Source organism: Phyllostomus hastatus, unplaced genomic scaffold, assembly GCF_019186645.2.
Source record: "Phyllostomus hastatus isolate PE091 unplaced genomic scaffold, TTU_PhHast_1.1 phas_contig_113, whole genome shotgun sequence".
In the NCBI taxonomy this organism is placed as follows: Eukaryota; Metazoa; Chordata; class Mammalia; order Chiroptera; family Phyllostomidae; genus Phyllostomus; species Phyllostomus hastatus.
In genome coordinates this window covers 6,131,707-6,158,580 of record NW_025333530.1, presented here as the reverse complement: position 1 = coordinate 6,158,580, position 26,874 = coordinate 6,131,707, and positions in this window count along the sequence as shown.

Below are 26,874 nucleotides of genomic sequence, written 5' to 3'. Positions count from 1 at the left end.
TTGACCTAATAAATGAATTTGGCAAAACAGCAGAATACAAAGTCAATATCCAGAAATCGAGGGCATTTTTGTATACCAACAATGAAACAGCAGAAGCAGAGATCAAGAAAAAAATCCAAGCCCTGGCTGGCATAGCTCAGTGGATTGAGCACAGGCTGGGAACCAAAGTGTCCCAGGTTTGATTCCCAGCCAGGGTACATTCCTGGGTTGCAGGCCATAACCCCCAGCAATCGCACATTGATGTTTCTCTCCCTCTCTCTCTCTCTCCCTCCCTCCCCTCTCTAAAAATAAATAAATAAAATCTTTAAAAAAGAGAGAATAAAAAAAAGAAAAAGAAAAAATCCCATTTGAAATAGCAAAAAGAAAAATAAAATACCTAGGAATAAACCTAACCAAAGAGGTAAAAGACCTGTCTTCAGAAAACTACATAACACTGAGGAGAGAAATCAAGGAAGACACAAACAAATGGAAACATATGCCGTGTTCATGGATTGGAAGAGTTAATATCATCAAAATGTCCATACTACCAAAAGCAATGTACACATTCAATGCAATTCCTATTAAAGTACCAAAGGCTTATTTCACAGACATAGAACAAACACTTCCAAAAATTTATATGGAACCATAAATGACCCCAAATATCTGCTGCAATTTTGAGAAAGAAGAGTAAAGTAGAAGGGATCACAATACCTGACACTAAACTATACTACAAGGCCACTGTAATCAAAACAACCTGGCACTGGCATAAAAACAAGCACATGGACCAATGGAACAGAACAGAGAGCCCAGAAATAAACCCAAGTCTCTATGGTCACTTAATATTTGACAAGGAAGCAGCAACATAAAATGGAATAAAAATAGCCTCTTCAACAAATGGTGTTGGGAGAACTGGACATGTAGGTGCAAAAAAATGAAACTTGAGCACTAACTTACACCTTATACAAAAATAAATTCAAGGTGGATAAAAGACTTAAATATAAAACGTGACACCATTACAGTCCTAGGGGAGAACGTAGGTAGGAAAATCTTAGATGTTTCACACAGAAACTTTTTTACTGACATGTCTCCTAGAGCAAGGGACATAAAGGAAAGAATAAACAAATGGGACCTCATCAAAATTAAAAGCTTCTGCATGGCTAAAGAAAACAGTATCAAAATTAAAAGAGAACCAACTGTATGGGAAAACATATTTGCCAATGATACCTCAGACAAGGGTTTAATCACCAAAATATATAAAGAACTTACACGACTCCACTCTAAGACAAGCAACCCAATTAAAAAATGGGCAAAGGACTTGAATAGACACTTATCCAAGGAGGACATACAGAAGATCCAAAGACACATGAAACAATGTACACTAACGCTAGCTATCAGAGAGATGCAAATTAAAACCACAATGAGATACCACTTCACACCAGTCAGAATGGCCATCATAAACAAAGCAACAAACAGCAAGTGTTGAAGAGGTTGTGGAGAAAAGGGGACCCTAGTTCACTGTTGGTGGGACTGCAGACTGGTACAACCACTCTGGAAAGCAGTATGGAACTTCCTCAGAAAACTAAAAACGGATCTGCCTTTTGACCCTGCAATTCCACTGCTGGGACTATATCCTAAGAACACTAAAACACCAATACAAAAGAACCTTTGCACCCTGATGTTCATAGCAGCACAATTTACAATAGCTAGGTGCTGGAAGCAACCTAGATGCCCATCAGTAAATGAATGGATAAAAAAACTATGGTACATGTACACAATGGAATTCTATGCAGCAGAAAGAAAGAAGGAGCTCCTACCCTTTGCAACAACATGGATGGAGCTGGAAAGCTTTATGCTAAGCGAAACAAGCCAGGCAGTGAAAGACAAATACCATATGATCTCACCTTTAACAGGAACCTAAACAGCAAAACAAAGAAACAAGCAAAATATAACCAAAGACACTGAAATAGAGGACAGGCTGACAGTGACCAGAGGGGAGAGGAGGGAATTTCAGGGGAGAATGGAAAGGGTTTACAGGAACAAATTTAAAGGACACATGGACAAAAACTAGGGGAAGGGTGGTAATGGGAGGGAAGTGGGGAGGGTTGGGTGGGTGGGCTGGAATGGGAGTAAAAGGGAGAAAACGGTACTTGAACAGTGATTAAAATAACAAAAATGAAAATAGAGTTTAATCAACTATGCTACATATCAAATGAAAAGTGGCATTATGAGATTAATGAATTGATTGCTTTGTTCTACTCCTATTTATTTTGCTTTTCAAGTTTAAAGTAATTAGAAACTAATCTCTTCCACATTGCTAATGAGTTCATTGAATGACAAATTTTATGCCTTTGTTCTTTTGAACTAAGTAGGTCAAAAAAAAAAGTCCCATTTTCTACCCTGGGCCTCTTTGCTGGCTTCCTGAGACATGGAATACAGGACTCCAGGAGGCCTGATGCCCTAGCGATGGGCCAGAGAGCAATGTAGCAAGACAGGAAAAATAGGAAAAAATTCAGTCAGATGGAAGAAACTTAGGATGGGCAAGGAAACATACAAGAATGGAAAATGATCAGACTGGCATTTTCCTGACCAAACTGGTTTGTCTGTGTAGCAAATCTGGCCAACAGAGCAGAACAATTTTTAAGTGAAACAGAGAAGCCCACAAAAGTGGAGAACAATTGCTTGAAGGCAGCTATCATTAGCAGAGCACCTTCCAGTCTCTCACAGACAAGTGTGATTGCAACCACCAGCTATAGCCCCTCTCTTACCTGCTTCCTGAAACATTGTATTCCTGCACCTGGGAATTAAGCCTTACCTCCAGGATGAATGGCAGAGAGAAGGCATAACCACGAACTGACCTTGGATGACACCACACCACAGCTTGTGTGGCTGGTACCAGGCCCTTTTAGGAGCAGGAAGGAAAGAACAGAGAAGCTGAAGGAACCTGTGGGGAAGGCATGTCTGAGTCAAGACCTGAGGAAAAGCTACGGTGTGTCTGTGGCTTCCAGTGACCACCCTAGAAACAAAACTTTTGGCCTTAGAGGAAGTGGGACCAAGATCTCCACCTCTGTGCTTCACTCAAAAGATATAAACACATCTAGAATGGTGAGAACATAGCTTGCACATTGACAGGCAGAGAAGCAGTGGCTCTCAGGCAACTCTCAGTGGGCCTTCTTTCCATCTTCAATGTCCATAGAGGTGCCTCTGTGGCTGCTGCCTTTGGGCACAGACTAGAGCAACTAAGAAAACACACTCAGGAGCCAGCCTACCTGGATCCAAATCCTGCTGTTTCTGCTTGATGGCCTGTGATCATGTCAGTCAGAGCTCAGTGGTCACCAGTGACAAAAACCAACTTTGGCTGACTTCAGCCCAACATAAATTTATTATATGAGTGTTGGGTCATGGCTAAGGAATCAGGACAGGAGCCAGGATGGCCCTAATATGTATGTCATCTTGTCCCAGAGCTGCTGCTGGAGAAAATCTACTCCTTCAAATCCCAAAGTATATTTACTTCAATAATGCTGAATAAGCTACTTACCTTATAGCAGCCTCAGTTTGCTCATTTGTAACATGGGATTATCATGTACTTACCACAAGAGGTTGTTCTAGGGAATCAATAAAATAAGAAAGGGCAGGAGCTTAGGCCAGTGCTTGGCCCACAGTTGTTGCTCAGTACATCCTAGCCACAATCATTAGTGTGTCCCATTCTCTGTTGGCCTAAACCTTTGTTCAGAGGTCCCCTTTGGTCTGGGGCTGCAGGCCCATGAATAACATCTGTAGCTACCATTCCCAGTGGGTTCCTTCCCAGCACTGCCAGGGACCCCTACTCCCAGGAAGCCATTCTCAAAAACCCTGCCCTTTCCCTCAGGACACCCCAAAGGGAACCTTACACATTCCTAGGAAAACTTAGTTTGGGTGAAAATATATTATTCCAACAATTGTATTTTAAGTGTATTGCTCCCCTATTGTCAGCAGGCATAGAAATCTAATTCACATCTGTCTCTTCACACAAATGAGACTGCAACTATCTCCCAGCTTCACTCCTGCCCTACCACCTGTGACTTCTGACTGGGCGGAATGAGCAGTTCTCCTTAGCAGTTTCTCAGAGGTGTCATTTCTTAACTTTATAATTCAGTTAGCAGCTTGAAAATCATTTACCCAAAAGTACACACACATTTACTTTCGTTCTGCCACAACACACACACACACACACACACACACACAGAGTGCCTGCGTTCTCCCAGGACTTCGTCATCAAGCCATTGCCCCTTGTCTCACAGAAGTTTGACCCTCAGAAAGCACCAGTATTCAGTGAGTCCTTTAGTTGGCTTGATCAAGCTCTCAGTACTCCTGCCTGCTTATTCCACAAATCTCAAGCAATGAATTGCACTGTCTTAAAGATTTTTCTGCTTCCCTGTATAAAATGAGACCTCTTCATTTCCTCTAGAGACATACACACACACACACAATGTGTGGCGCCAAGGACCCCCTTCACTCACCACCTTATGAAATACACAGGGCCATACTGCTTGTCTTTGAAGTACTGACATACATAATTTATTTAAGCAGTTTGTGGATTGAATCAGGGCTCACACAGCTGTTTGTTCAGTCAAAAGAGCCTGTTAGAATTCTGGCCATGGCAACAAAGAGGGTTCTGCATTTTCAGGCTTTCTATAGAAGCAAACCCAGTCTACTTAAATCTGACACAAACCTTGTCTCTGTCCTCCAGGCTTTCCCTCTTCCAGTCCACTCTCCTATTTTGCAATGAAAGTGAGATGTCTACACTGCAAACCCAATAGTGTCAGCCTCCCAACTTCTTCCCACATACATATTACCAACACCCCACCCCTGCCCCAGCCACCACTTCACACCTTGTCCCTGAGTAAAGTTCAACTTCCCTTCCACAACTTACAAAGGCCACAAGAGTGGCTCCTGCTCACCACCCCAGCCCCTCTCACCTCCAGTTCATCCAGCAATACTCTACTAAGCCCTCTTCTGGTCAGGACTGCTCCTCTAGCCCTGTAAGCCTGGGTTCAGGTCCCTCCTGTATGTTTTCCCCAATCAAAGCATAACTTGAAGACAGAAACTGTGCCTCTCTTAGCTGTCCCTCCAGCTGTTAACTCAGTGCTGATTTAAACAGGCTTCCAATAATTATGGATTGAATTAATGTGTGTAAATGAATTAAAAGGCTATGGAGGGGTCTTATGGAATTGAAAGATGTCTTGCTTAACAAAAGGACTGAAAGCTGGGTTCCCAGGAATACTGGGGCAAGCACATCTGGGAATTAATTAGTTATTTACAAGATATGGATATTATGAAGAAGGAAGCCAGTAACAAGTGAAATGAATTAGTTATAAGGAGGAAATAATGCAAATTAGTGTCATTCAATCAACTAATTTATTCCTTCAGAGCATCTGAGTTGTGCCTAGCACCATACTAGGTCCCAGGGATCAAAGAAAATAAGAAACAGTCCTTGACCTTGAGGAACTCAAAGTTTAGTAGAAAGAAACAGATGTTTGCAGAAATTAAGAATTACAATAAAAAACACTAATAACAATAACAACTATTCGTATTGAGCCTCCCCAACATTCTTCATTCTGTCCTAGGCAATTTACAGACATTTGGTTTCATTTTTATCTTCTCAGCACATTGCTGAACATTTCATTTGGTGGAAAAAAGCACATAGGGCCTTCAAGAGGGGGCTGCAGTGAGAGCCAAGACTGAGCACTGGGCCAGGTCACTGCCTCTCAGCTTCAGTTGCACCCCCATGGGCAGCCTTATATCGTTTAGTATGGCTTCCCTGCAGCTGGACCTGGGGCCTGAGCCAATCAATCTTGTGGCCCAGGCAGTTGCACTGGGGCCTCCATAGAGCCCATAATTAATCTGGCTGGAAACAGAACTTATTTTTACACCTCTTCACATCAGTCCCCATAGACCAGGTTTGAGCACTGTGAGAAAACATGAATTGATCACAGCTGTGAAACTGCGGTAATTAGCACAAAGTACTGAAACCCTCATTTTTGTGACTGGAACCCCTGGCTTCCTGACCACAAGTGATTAATAACACATACCTATGCCCTAGCTTTCCCTCTTAGTGTCCAGGTCCCGCCAGCAGCCTCTTGCTTACTTCCTGCCCAGTGATGGGTCACCTCAAATTCTGTAATGGGCTTTGGAGTCAGTAAATGGAAGTGCTCTGCTAAAAGCTGCTTCAGCCACAAACAGCAGTCAAATGACTGTCAGTGGGTTTAATTATAGCATCTGAGGGCTCACAGCATGGTCCCTGAGACCACAGACTTGAAGTAAAGTAGATAAACTGGGTTCAAATCCTAGTACCTACTTGCTAACTGTGTTGCCTGGGGCAAGTAATTCATCTCTCTGAGCCTTTGTTCATCTATGAAGTGGAAATAATATCATAGAACAGTGTTTCTCAAACTACCTGAAGTAAAGGACCAGTTTTCAGTCTTTGTTTTCTTTTCCAGACTTAAACTGATCCTTTTGTAAAATACAATGAAAATAAAATGCGTGAACAATGATCTCATGCGTAGAAGTGCAGCAATGTCAAGTTGCTATAAAAATGTAAATTTCTATATTTATTGTTATGGATCATTAACAAACAGATCATGGGTCGGCACCAACCCACAGATCACACTCTGAGAAGCACAGCATCTGGCACAGAGTAAAGGTGAGCAAGTGTTAGCTGCTATGATTATGAATCCCCTGTACATGTAAAGCTCAGGCCCGCCATCACACATACACAGTGTTGGCCAACTCTAGTGAGACTTCTGGACTTTGTCAAGTTTCATCAAGTAAATGCACTGGGAGAGAGAAAAACAGTCTCCCAATTAATATTTTTACTAGTTTACCTATTCACCCATCACTGGTAGGGTTCTGACTAAAACTAATTATTTAACGTTACTGGCATTTCTGTTTAGAGTTGTTTAGATGCTACATTTTTAGCGATCATCTTAAGAGACTCATATCCTTTTGTAAGACCCCCTGAATAACAAGGCTGATTCAGCTCTGGGTGGGTTTCTATGAGCCTATTATGTTGGTCTGACTCTCCCTAGGGATTAAAGCTCCTAGGGTATTCCAGAAATGAGTCAAAGACAGCCACTGTATATGGGCACCTGGGTTTTGTACTTCATCACAGCAGGCTGGGATCTGTTCAGAGCAAAACACAGCTAACACAGAACTCAAATTTTACACATCCAGTTCTCTTAAACTGAGTCCAATTAAGCAGATTTTGAGCCATTTACAGTCTTTCTGCTTTACATACCCTGTGAATCTACTAGCCATGGATTTTATTGGCATGAGGAGCCCCATCCACTGCTGCCCTTACAAGTTCCCTAACCCAGAGACTCCTCACCTTGTCGAGTGACATTACCTAGACCCAGAAGCCCCCATCAGCCCCCTCTCCCAGAGAGTTTCCTTACCCTCCTCTCCTTCTTTAAATGTATTTTATTGATTATGCTATTACAGTTGTCCCATTTTTTTCTCCTCTGATTCTGTTCCTGTTCTAGTTGTTTGCTTAGTTTGTTTTTGCTTTTGTTCTTTTTTAGGTTCAGTTGTTAATAGTTGTGAGTTTATTGTCATTTTACTGTTCATATTTTTGATCATCTGCCCTGCACCCCCACTCCCAACAGCATTCCCCTACCTTAATTCATGTCCATAGGTCATACATATAAGTTCTTTGGCTTCTCCTTAACTTCCTGTCGTCTATTTTGTATCTACCATTTATGTTTCTTTTTCCCTGTATCTTTTCCCCTATTGTCCCCCATCCCACTCCCCCCAATAACCCTCTTTTTGATTTCCATTTCTGTGATTCTTTTCCTGTTCTAGTTGTTTACTTAGTTTGTTTTTGCTTTTGTTCTTTTTTTAAGTTCAGTTGTTAATAGTTGTGAGTTTATTGTCATTTTGCTGTTCATATTTTTTATCATCTTTTTTTAGATAAGTCCCTTTAACATTTCCTATGATAAGAGCTTGGGGATCATGAACTTCTTTAACTTGACCTTATCTAGGAAGCGCTTTATCTGCCCTCCCATTCTGAATGATAGCTTTGCTAGATAGAGTAATCTTGGATGTAGGTCCTTGCCTTTCATGACTTTGAATACTTCTTTCCAGCCCCTTCTTGCCTGCAAAGTTTCTTTTGAGAAATCGCTGATAGTCTTATGGGAACACCTTTGTAGGTAACTGCCTCCTTTTCTCTTGCTGCTTTTAAGATTTTCTCCTTATCTTTAATCTTGAGAAACATAATTCTGAAGTGTCTTGGTGTGTGCTTCCTTGAGTCCAACTTCTTTGGGACTCTCTGAGCTTCCTGGACTTTTTGGAAGTCTATTTCTTTGCCAGATTGGGGAAGTTCTCCTTCATCATTTGTTCAAATAAGTTTTCAATTTCTTGCGCTTCCTCTTTTCCTTCTGGCACGTCTATGATTTGGATGTTGGAATGTTTAAAGTTGTCCCAGGGGCTCCTAAACCTCTCCTCATTTTTTTTTTGAATTTGTGTTTCTTCATTCTATTCTGGTTGAATGTCTGTTTCTTCCTTCTTCTCCAAACCATTGATCTGAGTCCTGGTTTCCTTCCTTCATTCTTAGTTCCCTATATATTTTTCTTTATTTCACTTTGCATAGCCTTCACTTTTTCCTCTATTTTACAACCATACTCAACCATTTCTGTGAGTATCCTGATTACCAGTGTTTTGAACTCTGCACCTGATAGGTTGGCTATCTTCATCACTTAGTTCTGCTTTTGGAGTTTTGATCTGTTCTTTCACTTGGGCCGTATTTCTTTGTCTGGGTGAACCTGTTAATTTGTAAGGGGTGGAGCCTTAGGTATTCACCAGGGTGAGGCAACCCTGGTAGCTGCATTGTGGCACTATATGTGAGAGAGGGATCACAGAAGGGACAATGCCACTTGCTCAGCTCTCGGCCAGCTTTCAGTCACTGTCCCTGCTACCAACAAGCAAATTGGGCCCTTGTGGTGCTGAGTCCCAGGTGGGTGGGTTTGTGTATGTTCTAGGAGCCTTGTGTGTGTTCTAGGAGCCTCTGAGTCTCTCCAATGAACTTTCCTGTGAGGCTGGGAATTTCTCCTACTGCCACAACCCCCACAGAATTTTACAACCAGAGGTTTTGAGGCTTTACTTCCCCATGTTGGAACCCTGGATTGTGCAGTCTGTCTCACTCCCCAGTTGTTCCTCCCAGTTTATCTGTGCAAATGTTGGACCACCCAGTCCTGCAGCCACCACCTTGCCTCACATCCTCTCCCACCCCAGCTGCCTGTCCACCCCTCCTACCAATCTGAATGAGTGTTTCTTTTTAATTCCTCAGTTGTTGGGCTTCCATACAGTTTGATTTTCTGGCACTTCTGATAATTTTTTGTTTTTAAATTTGTTTTTCTTCTTTGCTTGTGCAAGGAGGCAAAGCATATCTACCTATGCATCTATTTTGGCCAGATGTCCTCATCACCCTCCTCCTCTTCTGAGTAGCAGCCCCCAGGCTGTAGTTCCTGGATAGTCTCATGCTCCAGGGGGTTCCCCCCAACTATGCAAATCTATTAAAGTAGCAACCAAATAAAGCTTGAGTGTGCTGCTGCCACCTTATGGTTATATCTTTTCCTTAGATCAGCCCTCCAAATTCCTGGAATTCATCTCACTGAGGGGGACTGTCAGGGTCTCTGTGTTTTAAACTTCATACACATTGCCCAAGACCATGACATATAAGGCTGACCCTGTGCACAGCTGTGACAGGAGGAAAAATCTGTGAGTTACATCTTCCTACTGGAAAAGGCTAGAATTTGAAGTCAGCAAATCTGCCTTCAAGTCTTCACTTCGTCTTACTGGCTCTGTCACCACAAGTGAGCTCTACCTTACAAGTCATCCTGAAGATTAAATGAATTAATGGATGTGATGGGTATAACGCAGTGTCAGATAAACAGTAGAGATTCAGTAAATGGTTACCATCATCATTACTGTAATTGTAATTTATAACTTCTGCAGGCAGTGTCTCAACCTTCAGGCCTAGCCCTTTCACCTGCCTCCATCTCTAATACACTTCTTCATTTAGTTATTCATTCTTTCAACAAACAGCTGTGCTCTCTTTGAGAGCCATAAAGATAAATCTTACTTGTTCTATGTCCAGGCCAATGGAAAGCTCAGAGCCTAGTCAAAAAGATAGAGGCCAGCAAACCATGGCAATGTGGTATGATTAATACAGCAAGAAAAGAAGTACAGAGCAGGTCATCCAGAGAGAAGACTGAGAGCCCCTCTGTCTGGGGGAGAGGAATGAGAAGTCGGGGGTGGGGGGTTAAGGCTGGATCATTCCTGGCCCAGCAACCACCTCAGGCAAAACCATGAAGGTGAGAACAGATAGTAATTCTTTCACCTGGGCCATGACCCAGGGCCTGGGGACAAGAGGGGACCAGTTCAGTAGAGAGGGACAGGACATGGTAAGTATCATAGGTCCTTGCCAGGAGCTTTCACTTCCTTCCACAGTGGGCAAAGAGCCATGGATCAATTTTAGGCAGGGAAGAACTTGAAGGGGTTTGTGCCTTGTTAAGTTGCCAATGTCCCTAATACTTTGCCTCATAGATGCTCATTTGTTTAATTGATACCTATGACTGTCTTGCTAAACAGAAAATGGGTTGAGGTCAGCTTTGGTAACTCCCTTGTCAATCACTTCTTTTGGCTTTAATAAAGCACAGAAGCAGGATGATGGAGGGAGGCTGTACAGAGCAGGGTTTAAAAGCTTGTGCTTTAGAGTCAGACATCGTATCAGCTAAATGTCTCTGTCAACTTACATTCACTAATTCTAGATCTTTTACTTTAAATATATTACCACATTGGATTTATAAATGGAAATGTTTCCTTATTTGTTAAATGAACATTATGATACATTATAATTTCAATGAAAAGTTTAGATATACCTTAAGTAAAATAATTTATGCAGTACCTGAAACATAGTAAATCCCCATTCAATGTTAAATACACCTTATCTGTGAATAAATATAAATTATGACTAATAAACATTCAGCAAAGTTGCAGGTTAAAAAATCAACATACAAAAGTCATTTGAATTTCTATACACTAGCAATGAACAACCAAAAAGGAAATTTAAAAAGCAATTTCATTTACAGTAGTATTAAAAAGAAGAAGTTAGTTATTCACTTAATCAAGGAAGTAAAAAAAACCTGAACACTGAAAGCTACAAAACCTTACTGAAAGAAATTAAAGAGTACATAAATATATGATAAGACAACCCATGTTCATGGATTGGAAGACTTAATATAGTGAACTATAATTCAGTGCAGTCCAAATACTTTATTTTTTCTGTAATAGATAACTGCATGCTAGAACTCATATGGAATCTCAAGGAAATCTGAAGAGTCAAAACAATTTTGAAAAAATAACAAAATTGATTCACACTTTCTAGTTTTAAATTTTACTACAAAGCAACAATAATCAAAACAGTATGGCACTGGCATAAAGATAAGCATAGAACAATGGAAGAGAACTGAGAGCCCAAAAGTACACCTTCACATATAAGTCACTTTTGACAGTAGTTCCAAGGTCATTAAATGAAGAAAAGACCATCTTTTCCATAAATGGTAGTGGAAATATTGGATATCCACTTGCAAAACTATGTTGAACCTTTACCTAACACCATATACAAAAATTAATTCAAAATGGATTAAATATCTAAAAGTAAGAGCTAAAATTATCAAATTCCCACAAGAAAATGTAGAAGAAAAGTTTCATTACGTTACATTTGGAAATGGTTTCTTAGATATGACATCAAAGGCAGAGGCAATAAAAGAAAAAATACACAAACTGGACTTCATCAAAATTAAAAATTTTGTGCATCAAGGGACACCATTAACAGGACACAAAGGCAACCTGCCGAGTGTGAGAAAATATTTGCAAATTAACTATCTGATAATGCTCTATCCAGAACATTGGAAGAATTACAATTTGCAGGTAGACATTTTTTTCACTCTTTACTTTTAATCTCTCTGTGTTTTTATGTTTAAAGTATATCTCTTATAAATGGCATACAATGAAGTTTTGCTTTAAAAATACCCTGATAATCTTTGTCTATTAATCACAGTGTTTAATTCATTAATATTTTTAGAGGGTTAAATAGTGTACCCATAAAACTCATATCTACCCAGAATCTTAGAGTGAGATTTTATTTGGAAATTAGGTCTTTGCAGATGATAATTGGTTAAGATGCCATCATTGGAAATTAGAATAGACCCTGAATCCAATGTGTGGCGTCCTTATAAGAACAAAGAAGACACAGATAGAACCAGAGAAAAGAAATCCATGTGAAGAGATTGGACTGTTGTAGCTACCAGCCAATGAACAGAAACCCTAGAAGGTGCTGCCCAGCAAATTTTGTACTTCTAGTCACCTGAACTATAAGAGAATAAATTTCTATTGTTTTAAGCCTCATAATTTGGGGTAATTCATTATACTAGTGCTAGGAAACCAGTACATTTATTATAATCATTGATAGAGTTGAGTTCGTATCTACTTGCTTTTTGATTCTATATTTCCCATTTGTTCTTGATCCCTTTTCCTTTTTTCTGTTGTTTTTTTTTTTATTTTTAGTCAGTATAGTCTTTTTTAGTATTCCATTTTATTTCCTTTGTTGGTTTGTTTATCTATATTTCTTTGTTATATATATTTAAATGGCTGCTCTAAAATTTGCAATATGGATTTTTTAATTAAGTTTATTAGGGTGACATTGGTTAATAATATTATATAGGCTTCAAGTATACATTTCTATGATACATGATCAATATGCACTATGGTTTCTTAACTCATCACAGTCTACCCAGAATTAGTATTATACCATTTCATATATAATGACTAAATCTTAATACAATATTATTTCAGGAACAACCCCCCTCTTCTCTTTTGTGCAACTACTTTCTCTATTTTTCTTTCCGCCAAGCTCCCACTGTCTCTCCCATTCTCTAGTTCCATCCTTCCGAGTTCCAGATGGTCTATGGTAAGGCCAGGTTTTAGTCCCATCTTACAGACTTGATCACATTTGTTAGTGTTGGATATTTCCATGAAGTAACTGAGAATTTACTTAAGAGTTAGTCTGTTTAGAGAAAAGTATGAGCTCATGGCAGCATTACCAGAACTCAGACTGATAGAGCTGGGAAGAACTGAATGAAACAGTCACACCAGAAGCACAAGGAACAGAAAAGGGTGTAAGAGTAGGCTAGTGAGGGGCGAGTGCTGGGAGCTGGGGCTGGGGCCTTTTAGGTCTGGGATCACAGGACCCTGTGGGCCTCCCTCATAGGAAGTTTAGATTTTCTTCTCATTAGAGACTTTTAACCTACTAGTGGAAATTCAGAGACAAGACATGATTACTCTTCTAAAAGATCACTATGACTACACTGTGAGGAACCTGGCTTTTCAGAGAGTAAAAATGGAAGCAGAGAAGTCAGCTAAGAGGCTGTTGCTCTTCTCCAAGAAGAGCTGATGGGAAAAATTGATTTCTCTGAACTTCCCTGAAAGCATGTTTTATAACTCCATTGCTTTCAATCAGTGCATGTATTTAATAAGGGAGCAGTCTCAGACCACAAGATGAAAGAAGAAATGACCTGTTTGCACCACAGCTGCAGAGCCAGCTGTCAGATGTAATAAATTGCATTTATCTGAGGAGCAAGTGGCTGGATGGAAGCAAAGATTAGCTACTTAGAAGGGCTTATTCCCTCCTCCCTGTGACCCCTAGAGTTGACTTGATCATGGTTAAAGTGGATGAGAACAAATACTATGGCCTCTGTTGGTTGCCTTGGCAATAGCTCCTTCCAGCTTTTCTAAAATTGAGAAATTCCTCTTCCAAATTGGAAGAGTATTCCTTGAAGTTCACATACTGTTACCAAGCCACTGGGAAAGCTTTAATAATGGTTTGGAGGAAAAGCTTGAATCTTTGAAGATTTGCTGCTTTTTTGAATGTTGAAGCCCATAGCCCCAGGCACTTCCCTTTCAGGAACTCTTTTTATGGGCCTCTCTCACAGGTAGAAGCTGAGGAGCTGAGGGACTTAAGGAGCCAATGAGGCAGTCTGTCCACCCCAAGGATTAGGGGAAGTAGTAATCTGACAGAAATTGTCCTGCCATTCACCACTTCCAGCCTACTTCCATAGTATATCTATCAACACACTATCAGCCTGGACCTCCGCACTGTATTTCAAAGCAGATAGCCATGGACAGAATGCTTCATGCCTAACATCAGGAGTGGGCAGATCTGGTAATCTGCTGCTTAAACACTTAGGATATACTAAAACAGACCAGCACCAAGTACAAATAATTGAGAACCTACTATTATGCAAGAGTTATTGTGAAATGTACTGAGATCAAGTAGTTAACAAAATTATGTCTGCTTTCATGAAGCTTACATTCCAGTGCAGGAACTGGAAAGAAACAGTCCCCCAGGGATGAATGATCTTGCATCAGCTGCTATTCTCCATGCCAACTCCTCTCTGCAGATGGAGCCACCATGCCAGGCTCTTCTCTGACTCATTTGGAGGTGGGGAAGTGGGTGTTAACTTGATCCTCATATACCCAAACACTGATGGACTATTTTCTCGAATAAACTGTTTGCCCATGACCAGAAAGCCACTGCCCATCTGATTCTCAGTCTCTGTCTTCACTGTGTCTCCCTGCTGGATTTAATCTCCATAATGTCAGTACTAGGGAAGCTTCCCTCCCCCAGCTTTCCAAGTCCTTTGGTTCCTACAGGAGCTAGTCCTGTATCTCCCACCTGCATTTCATCAATACAATCCCTCCATGACTGTGATGAAGTTTAGGCCTCGGTATGCTTCCTGCTTGAGCCTACATTAAAACAGTTCTGGTCCTTATATATGGTTTATCCATACTAGGCCACCTACTACTTCTTTCTGTTTTCATTTTCTTTGTCAAAAAATATTAATTTTTCTACAATTTTCTTCCTCAACAATATTTTATCTCTAAATGCAATGAATTTGTTGGCAGCAAGAAAACGGCACCAGGCTCATACCATGGAGTTAGACCTATGGAGTCAGACTAGACCTCGATTCAGCAACCTCAGTACTTAGGTTCTGGCTAAGGAAGAATTCAGAGTCAAGACTCAAACTATAAGAGAAAGTTTATTTAAAAAGTCAAAGAGGTAGAAGAAGTGAGTGGTAGAAGGAATGGGTTCAGGAAACAAGTAACAGAGGCAAAAGATGGGGCCCTTGGAGCCTAGGAGAGAGGAAGGTAAAGGTAACATGTCTGGGAGAAAGAGGAGGGGGAGGGAGAGGGCTGAGGCATGCTCCTGGGAAGGAAAGCACATTGGTCCTCCATCCTAAGAACTTTTAAGGGTGGGGATTTTAGGGGCAGTCCCAGGGGAAGATCTTAATACAATATTTATCAGCTTTCCAGGTGTATCCTTTCAGAATAGTGGTCTCTACTGATTGGTTGGCACCAGGGCATGGGATCATTAGTCAATGCAGCTGGTCCTGATGTTAGCCATGGCATCTCTCCCTCTGGTTTTACTGCTTTTCTGGGCCTGGAGCTGAAACACAACTCAGGCCTAGAAGTATTCATTGTAGACCAGAACCTCATAATCCTGGAGGCTTAATGCTTAAGGCTTTTCTCTAAACCCCTTTTTGTTCCCCATTTATAGGTGTCTAACCTACATGACTAGGACTTCCACCCTGACCCCGCTCAGCTGGTCCTCCACAGAGGGCAAAGTTTGGTGGTAAGTGGTCACAGCCAGTCCTTGCAGCTGCCTGGACTGGGCAAATCACTCCCATTGATCTGCCAACAGCAATCAAGGCTCAACTACATGAGGAGGGTATACTCAGCCCACATGAAGGGTACCCCTTGAGTACCCAGCTTGGGGGATAGGGGAGGTTTTGCCACTGGACCCTACCGGATACCTACTACCATTAGGCCATGTTACCAAGACAGAAGTCAAAGCAGCTCTATCTAATACATAGAAACAAACACAGGGAGCCTGCTAAAATGAGGAGAGAAAGAAACATGGCCCAAATGAAAGAATAGATCAAAACTCTAGAAAAAGAACTAAACAAAATGGAGATACGCAATCTATCAGATGCACAGGTCAAAACACTGGTTATAAGGATGCTCAAGGAACTTAGTGAGGACCTCAGCAGCATAGAATAGATAGAGTCAGAAATGAAGGATTCACTAATTTAAATAAAGAACAATTTACAGGGACACAACAGTAGAGTGGATGATGCTGAGAGTCAAATTAATGATTGGGAACATAAAGAAGAAAAAAACAACCAATCAGAATAATGAGAAAAAAATCAACCCCCAAAAATGAGGATAGTGTAAGCAACCTCTGGGACAACTTCAAACATTCCAACATTCACATCATGGATGTGCCAGAAGGAGAAGAGAAAGAGCAGGAAATTGGAAATATATTTGAAAAATAATGAAAGAATACTTCCCTGATTTGGTGAATGAAATAGACATACAAGTCCAGGACGCACAGAGAATCCCCAACAAGATGGATTCAAAGAGGCCCAGTCAAAGACACATTATAATTAAAATGCCAATGGCTAAAGATAAAGAGAGAATCTTAAAAGCAGCAAGAGAAAAGCAGTTAGTTACCTATAGGGAGTTCCCATAAGACTGTCAGCTGATTTCTCAAAAGAAACTTTGAAGGCTAGAAGGAATTGACAACAAATATTCGAAGTCATGAAAAGTGGTGACCTACAGCCAAAATTGTTCCTACCCAGCAGAGATATTATTTAGAATAAAAAATAAAGAGCTTCCCAGACAAGAAAAAACTAAAGAAATTCATCATCACCAAACCATTATTGTACGAAATGTTATATGGACTTATTTAAGAAAATGAAGAAGATCAAAACTATGAATAATAAAATGGCAATAAATATATATCTATCAAAAACTGAATCAAAAATAAACTAAGTGAACAAGAAGAACACTAATAGAATCGTGGATATGGAGAGCATTTTGATGGTTGCCAGATGGGAGGGGGCTGTGGAGGAATGAGTGAAGAGGTGAGGGGATTAAGAAGTACAAATGGTATTTGTAATGCCTGTCCAAACTTCTGGGAGACCTCTGAAGTAAACAATGGTCCATAGTCAATTTGAATGCTTTGGGAAAGTCAAACTTAGGAATTATTTAAATAACAGTTTTGCTACCTCAGTTGTCTTTTCAGTCCTAGTGAGGTATGCCTCTACAAATCCAGAAAAAGTATCCATAAAGACCAACAAAAATTTGAAATTTCCCTTGGTTTTAGGCATTTGTGTGAAGCACACTTGCCAGCTCTTGAATGGATACATGCCTTTATATCGTACTCCCTTTTCTATGGGGACATGCTCTGTCTGGATTCTCACTTCTACTTTCCCTTTTGCTACCCAGGCATGCATTCCTCAAATGGCTCTCCTCCTTGCACTAGGCACATTGATTGATGCCTATTGGGTCTTTGCTCCTCTCTTTAGGGCCCCTCTTGCAACAGGCACAATAGTGGGCACCTAATGGGTGCCCTTTCTCTGCTTTAGGGTCCTGCCTCTTCTTTTGGTCTCCTGGGGCTGTTTCTAAAAACCCCATGGTCTGTTTTACCTTCCCTGCTTCCCAGGCATTGCAGACTTTAAATGCTATGTCCACCTGCTGGGAGGGAGTCATTCCCAGTACCCCATCTACATGTTGGATTTTGTTTCTGATGTCCGGGGCACTCTGCCCAGTAAAAGTCATGTTTATCATTCTCACATTTTCTGGTGCCTCTGGGTCAGCATCAGTGTATTCCTATAAACCTGATAGATCCTCTCTGAAAATTCAGAAGGATTCTCATCTGGCTTCTGCTGGAGATTCTGTATCAAATTCAGGCTCCTCTGATTGGGTACTCCTTTTCTAAGCCCTTACCATATGCACTTTCTGTATTGTTTCAAAGAGGCTAGGCCCCCACTATAATTTGGGTCCCAGTTAGAGTCTACCCAAGGAACTGCCCAACCAGGGTCAAGGGTCCCCTGGTGGTCCTCTTCATGGAGATGCTGGGCATCTTGCTCAGCCCTACTTAGAACCAGCCATCTCTCATCTGCTGTTAGCAAAATATCTAGGAGAGACTGTACATCTGCCCAGTTTGGGTGGTGAGTGGCAAAAATGGAGGCGGTGAGATCTGCCATTTTCTGAGGATCACCCCTGTATGAGGGGTTGGAACTCTTCCAATTTGGTAAGTCTGAAAGAGCTTTGTACAGGTATAGTATGCCTTGCATATCTTCCTCCAGTTAAGCCGTTCTTTTCCTAATGTGGGACATTGAAGAATTAGTACCTGCCTTTGTCATTTAGTGGTTATGGTAATTGTACCTTCTAATGCTCTTGCCAAATCTGTCACCTCCAAAATAAAACAAGGATGTCAACTGTTCAGTAATACCAGCCTTTGGACATCGAGCCTGCCACTCCCCAGTAACAGCCAACTGACCTAGACTCTACAAGGTCCTCCCACTAATGGGTAGGCCACCCTCTATTACACACCCCACTCTTTTAGGGACCCCTCATCCCAAAGATAGGTAGGATGGCTGCCGTGTCCAGCTGGAAGTAGCTATAAGAAAATGAAACCTTCTCCCATTGTCCTTTATAAGAATATAAAGGGTTATATATGAAAGGGAGGATTTGTAATGGGGTGTAGGCTGAGAGGCCTCAGAGCCCCCCACAAGCCCAGCTTGGGGTCTGGAAAAAGCAGCTGAGGTTTTTTCGCATATCAATAACAGCAGGCTAGTTTCCTAACCCAAGTGGAGCCAGTAAGGTATGCATGACTTTAGCCCATGATGTAACTGGGAGGCAGCTCTCCCAATTACAGTGCCTGCACAAGAGCTTGGAGATGGTTCATTCCACACTATGGGGCCACACCTTCCTGGACTAACTATGACAGCCAAGAAAAGCACAGAATACAGGAGTGCTAGCAGGTGTAGCCAATTGTAGGAGAAGTCAGAAATAGGGTTACAGAGGAAGTTCCAGGCTGGGATTAAACTAAAAGGTGGGCCAGCATGAGGGATAGGGGGACAAAGTAAGTCCATGCAGGAAGAAAAGATGTGAAAGGACTCTCACTGGCAGGCCATGAGGAGGTGCCATGTGGTTTTGGATTAAGAACTAGAGATTGCAGTGACACAGCTGATGGTGCTGGGGACTGTGGGAGATCTGCCCAGCCAAGCATGGATTACTGGGAGGAACCAGGAGTCTAGCCAAGCTATGGATTTCTGTTTCTTTTCCTGGGATATGGTACCCCTGACTGGACTGGTTTGGCAAGAGAAGTCAAGACTATGTGTGTGTTTGTGAATGTTTTAAAGGGACTTTGAGATTTAACAGCAGCACTCTGCCATTACTCTAAACTTGTATAACTTTTTAATAAGTAGTTCCTTTCCTTTTTACTAATAAAAGAAGAAGAAGAAAAAGAAAGAAGAAGAAGAAGAAGAAGAGGAGGAGGAGGAGGAGGAAGAGGGAAAAGAAGAAAGTTACAGAATAGCTGGGGGGGGGGGGATAAAGTACATTACAGGAAATGGGGTGGCCAAATAACTTATACACATAACAAATGGACACAGACAATGGTGTGGAGATTGCCTGAGGGAGTGGGGCATGTTGGGTGGAGGGGGGCAAAGGAGGATAAATTGGGACAACTATGATACCATAATCAATAAATAGAATTTTTAAAAAATAATAAAATAAATGATTGCTATTTTTAATATCTTCACTCATAGAGTCCTCTTTTGATATTCCATATTAAGGAAATAACTAGAAATATAAAAATGCTATTTAGCCCTGGCTGGTGTGGCTCAGTGGATTGAGCACTGGCCTACAAAGCAAAAGGTCACCTCTTCGATTTCCAGTTAGGGCATATACTTGGGCCAGGTCCCCAGTTAGTGGAGAGGCAACCAATCAATGTAAATCTTGCATATTGATGTTTCTCTCCCTCTCTTTCTCCCTCCCTTCCCCTCTCTCTAAAAGTAAGTAAATAAAACCTTTAAAAATAGCATTTATTGCTATACTATTCATAATACTGAAAAACAGTAAATAACCTGAATGTGCAACCATAGAAGAATGGCTAAAGAAACTACAGTAGGAGAGAATATTAAGCAACAATTACAACACATGATTGCAAAGTATTCTCAACACTAGAAAAGACTGATGTTATATGTAGTAATAAAAGCAGGAAACAAAAATTGTATACATTAGAGTGCTCAACTATGTAAATGATGACAATAAAATATTAAATAAAATAGTCCAAAATATTGTTTTATCATTTCTTTTTCTGTATTTTCCAACTCAACAATAAGCTTTAATATTTTAGCAATTACACTAAATTAAAATAATTTTATTTAAAAGCATGCAGCTTCAGATTGCCCTCAGTGATGAACTCTCTTGGGTGTGTTGGCAAATTGGTGCCTGGGAACACCCTCTCCCCAGTCTGACCTTCTCACTCCAGCTGGGCCTGTGTTGTCTCCAAGGACAGACATGGTAAGTGCATTTAAGACTGGGTACCAGTGTTCTTTGGGGCATTTACAGCCAGGCTGCCCTATAGAAATGCTCCAAATATGTATTCATCAGTTGGCTCCCTCTCAAAGTGAGGACACTTTTCCTACCCTGCAGCCTATATAATATAGTAGCTCTATTTTCTTGATTTCTTGAGCAAAAGGCATTAGGGGTGTCTCTAGTTTCCTAGCTTTGGTGGTTCAGTTAGCAGACAGAAGTTAGATAAGCCAAGTCCCTAACAGAACACGTCTACCAGGCCTATGTGCTAGAGTCTAATTTGGACTAGGAGACATCCAGCAAAAATTACCAGTCCCTCCAGATGACAAAAGGTAGGCTGACCATGGATCCAAGGTCCAACAACTGATATAACTTCTCGCATTGCCTCATCTTGAGAGCTTCATGTGATTAGGAAAACAAAGCACTCAACTCAGAAGATCACAGAGTAAGAGAAGAAAAGGAAAGGAGAAAAGAGGAAGCCTGTCTTCTCCATGGAACTAAATATGTATAACAAAAGCATAAATGAGGATAAAAATATTATGAGTGACAAAAGTTGAATTTCTGCTTGAGATGGAAGATCAGGAAGTGATTTGTGTAGTTTATTAATAATTTAACAGGCACAGGCCTTGAGCCAAAGAGAAAGGTGTGAGTAGCCAGCATGGCATGACTGGGCCTCCACCTTGGGGCTCCACATGAAGTGGCACCAGAGTGATTTTTAGCAACAGGCTGGTTGGACATGCCCACCTGAAGGTGGGGCAGCAAATGCTTCTGGCTCCAGGTATAACAGGAAAGCAAGCATTTCCTTGGCATATCCCATCTTTCCTACAGTTTCTTCTTCAACTTTCATCTGTATCTTCTTTTAACCTTTCCCCTCCCTTCTAACATATTTCTCCACCCCAGGCTTCACTGCACTCTTTCCTGCTAAGGGCTTGGCTAGATAAGAGATTAACTAATAAAGTATATAGTGTGTAGCTCCCCCCACCCCCGCAGAGGTATTCACTAGTAACTAAATGATTCTTTTTAAACATTTTTCCATTATGAAAGATGAAAGACAATACTGTGAATATTTCTGTATAATCCCTTTCATTCTTTACTCGGTGCATAATTTTCATTTGGTCTTTTGTATGTAGCTGAAATGACACTGTGTGAGTGGTTATAAAGTCTGCTTTATTTTTATTTAACAAGCATTTCCCAAAAATTATTATAAATTCATAAGAAGATCATTTTTAAGGTACATATAATATTCCACTGAGAAGATGAATCATGACTTATTAACTCCTTCTCTATTGTCATACAATAGCCCCCCCTTATCCATGGTTTTAATTACCAGCAGCCAACCATGGTCCAAAAATATTAAATGAAAATTCCAGAAACAAACAATTTCTAAGTTTTAAATTGTGCGCCATTCTGAGTGGCATAATGAAATCTCCCGAGTCCTGCTCCTTCCCACCCCAGATGTGAATCATCCCTTTGTCAGTGTCTCCACAGTGTAGACACTCCCCACCTGTGAGTCACTGAGTAGCTGCCTTGGTTATCAAATGGACTGTTGCAGTATCACAGTGCTTGTGTTCAGGTCACCCTTATTTTACTTAAGAATGACCCCAAAGCACAAGAGTAATGATGCTTGCAATTCAGATATGCCAAAGTGAAGCCATAAAATGCTTCCTTTAAGGAAAAAGGTTAGCACAATACAATAAGATATTTTGAGAGAGACCACATAACTCTTATTACAGCATTATGTAATAATTGTCTATTTTATTATTAGTTATTGTTGTTAATCTCTTAATTGTGCCTAATTTATAAATTAAACTTTTTAAAAGATATGTGCATACAGGGAAAAACAGTATATATAGGGTTCAGTACTACTCGTGGTTTCAGGCATCTGCTGGGTGTTTTGTAATATATCCCCCTTGGATAAGGGGGAACTACTGTAGTTCCTCTTAAGGAAGGAATTGTCTGAACTTATAAAAATGCTACTAGGTCCTAGAAGTAATAACAACTAACATGTATTGGAGACTGACTACATGCCAAAGATTATTCTAAGTATTCTGTATTTGTTAACTCATTTGGCCTTCACAGCAATCTTAATAGAAGAGTACATACTACTGATTTCACCACCATTTTGTAGGTAATGAAACTTAGTTATAAAGGTAATGAGTAAATTGCTGAAGCTCCTGGCTGGAAAGTAGGAGAGCAGAGCTTGTGAATCCATGTGCTTATGTTCTAGAACTTGGACTGTGAACTACCACAGGATGAATGGTAAGGCCAAGGGCTGAGGTTTGAGCTAGAGTCACAGCTCAGAGTTCAGGGATGAGGGCAGAACTGGCAGCAGGAGACAAGGAAAAAAACATATTGTTGAAGCAAGCAACGGCAGGTGAGGAGAAAGTATGGAGGAGAAGAAAAGAGTCAAGGAATGATGTGGGAGAGGCCAAGAGAAGAACTTCCCATGGTAGTGAAGCCTAAAATACAACTTTGGAGAAGAGTAATGCCCACAATGAGTGGATTTTTAACAGCAGCTTTATTGAAGTATAATTGACAAACCATACATATTTAAAGTACACTATTTGATATGTTGAAACCATCAACACAATCAAGATAGCAAACAATTACATCACCCCCAAAATGTCTTCATGTACTTTCTATCCCCCCGACCCCCTGCCCACCCAGGCAACCACTGATCTTCTTTCTGTCACTATAAGCTAGTTTGCATTTTCTAGAATAGAAATTTCATATAAATGAAATTGTACGGTATGTATTCTTTTTTTGTCTGGTGTTTTTCATTCAGTATAACTATTTTGAGATTTAGTCATGATTTAGTGTGTATCAATAGTTTACTCCTTCTCATTTTTAAGAGACATTCTATTGTATTGATATATCAAAGTTTGTTCATCCAGTCACCTGTTGATGGACATTTGGGTTGCCTCCAGTTTGTGACTATCACAAATAAAGCTACAATAAAGCTGCTCTGAACAGTCCTGTTTGTCTTTGTATGGGGGAAAAAATGCTTTCATTCCAGTAGGAACAGAATGGCCGTGTCATGTTTTAGGTTTATATTTAACTTTTTAAGAAATTACTTTCTGGCCCTAGCAGGGCAGCTCAGTTGCTTAGAGCATTGTCCTTCACATAACAAGGTTGCAGGTTCAATCCTTGGTCAGGGCACATATAAGAGTCAATCAATGAACCTTGGCTGGTGTGGCTCAGTGGATTGAGCACTGGCTTACAAACCAAAGGGTCACTGGTTCGATTTCCAGTCAGGGCACATGCCTGGGTTGTGGGTCAGGTCCCCAGTAAGGGGTGCGAAAGAGGAAACCACACATTAATGTTTCTCTTCCTCTCTCCCTTCCTTCTTTCTAAAAATAAATAAATAAAATCTTTTAAAAAAGAATCAACCAATGAATGCATTAAAAAGTGGAACAACAAATTTATGTTTCTCTTTCCCTCTCAAAACAATAAATAAATAAAAAAGAAATCTAAAAAGATTTTTTAAAATAAATTATTTTCTAAAATGTTGTACTAGATGTATGAGACTTCCCATTCCTCCACATCCTTGCTAACACTTGTATTATCAGTCTTTTTAATTTTTAACATTCTAAAGATGTGTAGTAGTATTTCATTGTGATTTTAATTTGCCTTATTCTAATAACAAGTTATGTTGACCATCTTTTCATGTATTTACCCTTCAGCATGTACCTTCCTTGATGAAGTATTCATTTAATTTTTTTTATTTTTCTTCAGTTGCTCTATTGAGTTTAGAGGTATTTATATATTTGTATATAAGCCCTTTATCAGATATGTCCTATGTAAATATTTTCTTCCATCTTAATTTTGATGAAGTCCAATTTACCCATTTTCCCTCTAACATGGACCAGCTTTTGGTCATAGCTGAAAAATTCTTTGCCTAACTCAAGGTCACAAAGATATTATCTATCTTTTCTTCTAAAGTTTTACACTTCTAGGTTTTACATGTAGATCTTTAACCCATTCAGAGTTTATTTTTGTACATGGAAAAAGTATGAATCACAGATCATCTGTTTGCATACGAATTCCAATCATTCCAGCACCATCTGTTGAAAAACTGTCTTTCTTCCACTGAACTGCCTTTGTTCTTTTGTCACAATTGGCTGACTATATATATGTGAGTATCTATGCACTCTCCATGCTGTTTCATTGATCCATATAACTATCTTTATATCAATCTAATAATGTCTTGATTAATGTGGATTTATAATTCATCTTGAACTGAGGTAGTGTAAGTCTTCAAACTTTGTTCTTATTCTTCAAATTGTCTTGACTGTTCTAGGTCCTTTGTATTTCCATATGCATGTTAGAATAGCTTTGTCAATTTCTTAAAAAAAAAAACGGCTCCTGAAATTTTGATTGGCAGTATGTTGAATACATAGATCAGTTTAGGGAGGATGGGCATTTTTAACAGTTTTGAATCTCCCACTCCACAAAATTGGTATATATCTCTCCACAAAATGGATTTTTGAAATATTGTTTGGTGTGTACTGACTTCAGTACATTCATAAAGTTATAAACATATGTTTGTAAATATTTTTATGATGTGTGTGTGTTTGGAAACTATTGAAACTTGTCATGTTTTGATTACCCAAATGGTATATACCCCATGTTTGGGGATATACCAAAGCAACATGTGTGGAGCCAAGAGCATAGGACCATGGGAGGGACCCTAAAAATTGGTAGAAATTTGCCAGTGGACCTCCACAGGCAGTAAAATTGATGCTATTATGTTATGTTAATTTGTTACAGAAAAATACTACCCAAATCTCAGGGCCAAAAGTACTCATGGTATCATGTAGTCACAAACCAAAAACCTTTTCCAGGAGAAAGGAATTCCCTCACCATGCCACCTTGGCTGTGGCCCCGTCCTTCCATTGAGAGAAACAAAAAAGCCTAGCCACGGCACTTTAGAAAATCTCTTCACCTCTACTCCACATGATGGGACTTCTTAGAAACAAGAAATAAACCTTTTGTAGTAAGTCACTGAGGTTTAAGGTTTTGTCTGTTAGGCAGCTACTGTTAATTATGTAAATGAATATGGTCAGACTTACTAATACAGTTGAGGAGTTCTCTTGGCACAACACCAAATCAAGAGGAGTAGAGCTTTCAGTCATCAAGTGCTGTTAACTAAAGTGCAGAGGGCCGCTAGGGCCACCTTTTTGTGTTAGGTTTTCCTGAACTAGCACTGAAACTGTTGTAGAGCCAAAAGAGTTTGCCCACCTGGCACTGGCAGAGCCAAACATCAGACACCAAGAATTGTAGTGGAGAAAGATTGGCTACTTTATTATGAATGGTGCCACCCAGGAGGACAGGAAGCTAATACCCCAAAGCCTGGACACCCCAAAGGCCTGTATGTTACAGCTTATATAGGGTAACATCACAAGATTACATGTTACATAGGGCAAAATCACAAGACACCATGATTAAGGGTTTGGAGTCATGCTGGGAGCTGATCGGTGGGAGGTGAGGTAAGAGGAATGAATCATTTCTTAAGGTTTTAAGGATGGCTCTGAGGTCTTTTTAGTGTCCTTCTGTCCTGTCTCCTGAGAAAATAATCAGGAAGTAATTCCACCTTAGAGCTCAGGAGCTGAACCATAGATTAGGTCAAGATGTTATCTTTTGCCTGCCAGAATCCAGACCTCGTGACCATTAGTCAGGGCCAAGCTACTGTCTTCTGCTGCCTTAGAGGTTGCTGATTATTGTGGGGAAATGCTAGGTCTCCCCACGAGATAGATAGATAGATTGTGTGTGTGTGTGTGTGTGCACAGGTGTGTGTGTATGATATATATATACACACATATGTAGTAAGGGTGTATATGTGTGTGTATATATATAAATATGTATTATGGGAACACAAGAGTTAAAGATTTTAATGCTGTGGAAACCTGTTATTCCAGGAACTGGAAGACATGAACTATGTTACTCCAGGAGGTCGTCTGCAAGCAATGGGGATGGAATCTGCACCACTGTGTCCCAGGGAGGGAAGTTCATTGACTCAGATAAAGAATTGTTTATCAGCAAATAGAAAAATACTAGGAAAATTGCCACAGGACTACAACTCTTAACTGATTAACCTTTTCCCAAACATCTTACTTAGCCTTTCCTTCTCCCTATAAAAAAGGTCAGCTTCAGATGAGATGTCAAGATGGTTTTTGAGAGTACATAACCTGGCATCTTCTCAGATCACTGGCATCAAAGTGCCATAAAGAGTCCACTCTCTACTTATTGGTTCAGGTTGTGTGACAGGCAGCACAAATGTCGACTTTTCCAGTTTCATTATGTGTGTAAAATGAAAAGAGAGAGAGAGAGACAGAGAAAGAGACAGAGACAGAGATGATTTCAAGAATTAGAATTTAAAACTAAATTTAATCAAAGTCATAAAGACCATGAGTT